This window comes from Amphimedon queenslandica, unplaced genomic scaffold (assembly GCF_000090795.2).
Source record: "Amphimedon queenslandica unplaced genomic scaffold, v1.1 AMPQUscaffold_12891, whole genome shotgun sequence".
Taxonomy (NCBI): domain Eukaryota; kingdom Metazoa; phylum Porifera; class Demospongiae; order Haplosclerida; family Niphatidae; genus Amphimedon; species Amphimedon queenslandica.
This window is the reverse complement of record NW_003546873.1, coordinates 45,606-47,901: the sequence shown is the minus strand read 5'-3', so window position 1 is coordinate 47,901 and position 2,296 is coordinate 45,606. Positions and strand designations below refer to the sequence as shown.

The following is a 2,296-nucleotide window of genomic DNA, read 5'->3' as shown; positions in this document are numbered from 1 at the left end:
AGATCTGCTTCACTACATGGAACCCCAGAGTTCATTAATGTTGGAGATTTTTGGAAATTAATTTCTCAGTAATGTAAGTTTATTATTTTAGTGCCTTCTTAATTTATGGCTCTTTAGGTGTCTTAAGTTACAAAACATGAAGTGTCTTACTTGTGGAACATTGGTAGACTATGATGAAGAAAACAATTATAATCTTTTTTTGGTTTTAATAATAATTCCAAATCATTTTAAATTAATAATAATTAAGTATTAATTAAGCATAACAGGAAGTACGTCATAATGAGGCTTAATGAATATCGTTATCGTTGTCGGATCAGGTCTGGCACCAGCATAAATCGTGGCTGATTCGTCAATATCGGATCAGGACATTGCCCCAAATCCACGGTCCAGGCTCGATCATCAGTAATGATTCAGGCCTGTATCAGGACTGGTCCATGTTCCAACTCTTGGGCGTGTAAAGCAGTCGTTTTGTCTGTGTGTGTGTGTGTGTTCGCTTGATCTCCACTTTTGAGCTGACACTGCTTTCTTGTGAAATCCTGGGTAGTCTTATAATCAAAACTAGCTATAGAAAAAGTTATTCTTTGTCTAGAAAATGGCTTGACTCGTCTTCCCGAGGCAGAGAAAGCTCACAATATCGCCAAATGTAGTCAGTACAAATATATCTTTTTCATGGTGAAAGCTAAAAAGCAGCAAGACAAATGAAGCGATAGACCAAAGCCTCATCTTTAAATAATATGTAAGAAATTGCTCCAATCGTCTTCGTTTTAAAGATATGATAGCCCAAACTTTCATACCTTGCCACGGTGAGTTTAGACGAGGCTCTCTTCTCCCAAAGTAGCGGCCAGAGTCTTTAAACACCAGGGATTAGATAGCAGTTTGTATGCAACAAATAGAGCCTAACAAATGTAAGCTAAACTGTTTAAAAGTCGAGAAAAACTGAAGCTTTCTTCACCACTTATGGCCATGTGCCACCATTACTGTGTGTGCGGGTGGAGCATGGTTTAATTAAGCCACACCTTCATTGCAGCCACACCTTTACATTGCTGCAGCTAGCTAGCATGCAGCAGTGCAGCAAACATGCTGGAGCTTCTTCTCTGTCTAAAAATACAAATCAATCTCTGTCTCAAAACATTCACTAAATTTTACCAAAGCTAGTACGTGCTGTAGCTTATTCTCAGTCTCAAAACTTTCACTATTTTCTCTTAATTTGTTAAAACTGTTACATATACATATTGTGGCGAGGGTACGCACTTTAGTGCTCTCGTTATTTTAGCTATCATAACTTCCTGTATAGACTACTGTATCATTGTCAGGCTGTCTTCCTGTCGCTCCTTTCCTTTTATTGTTCTGCAAAGTCTACTGCTGTTTGTTTTTACTTCATTTTCTTCTTGTTTGTTCTTGCTCTATCTTCTTTTATCATCTTCTACCTTTATCTATCTTCATTTTTGTTCCTGGTTTACATAAACAATTTTTAAATTATTCTTTTCTTGAAATGGCAACCAAACCATCTTCTGGTCTCAGACTCAAACTGGAGGAGCGGCTCACTTGTCCTGTGTGTCTTGACCACTATACCAACCCTAAGATCCTACCCTGCCATCACTCATTCTTTCAGCACTGTCTGGAGGGTTATTACTTCTCTTGTCCCACTTGTCGTCATTGTACAGAGTTACCAGAAGAAGGAGTAGGAGCCTTTCCTGTAGGATTCCACCTCAACGACCTCAAAGAGATGTACAGCCTAACAAAGAAGACAGCAGATTTACCAGATCCTCAAGAGGCCACATGTAGTGATCATGGAAATTAAGCCTTTGGAGTTCTTTTGGGAAATATGTGATACAATGATTTGTTCTCACTGCACTGCAAAAATAATGGTGGGTTGTTCACACCAAAAAAGGTGTGTTCAAAAGTCATCATATAGCTCACTCCATAAGTGGGTAAATTACACTTTAAAAAGTGGAGATTCCCACTACTATAGGTGGCAAAAAGCTATCAATAATAGTGGTTCCGCAACATTTGCACAGTGGATAAATAGTTCAAACAAAAATATTTTTAAAATAAATACTATATAGATCTAACAATAATGTTTACATTTTGTGTTCTTTCTTTCATGCATTCTTGAACATGCACCTATAGCAAGAGACACAATTAGAAAAAGAGATGGAAACACCCAATTTCCTTACTGTGTCATTTGGAATTGTAACAGCTAAAAAGCAGTCTTAATTGTCTTGTATTGAATCAGCCAAGGCACAAATCATTCAAATGAACATTACTATAATTACAAACAGTAGCCTATGTAAAT

General features: G+C 37.4%; 2 long non-coding RNA genes across 2 annotated transcripts; one reads left to right on the top strand and one right to left on the bottom strand.

Moving 5' to 3' along the window:
- LOC109586364 (uncharacterized) lies at positions 1-246 on the top strand. Its single transcript, XR_002186978.1, has 2 exons — positions 1-73; positions 118-246. It is a non-coding gene; the product is annotated as an uncharacterized LOC109586364 (long non-coding RNA).
- Positions 247-1,952: 1,706 nt separating this feature from the next.
- Positions 1,953-2,290, bottom strand: LOC109586363 (uncharacterized). The gene is made up of 2 exons (XR_002186977.1): positions 2,178-2,290; positions 1,953-2,124 (listed from the first exon to the last, which is right to left on the bottom strand). It is a non-coding gene; the product is annotated as an uncharacterized LOC109586363 (long non-coding RNA).
- Between the last annotated feature and the right edge of the window lie 6 nt (positions 2,291-2,296).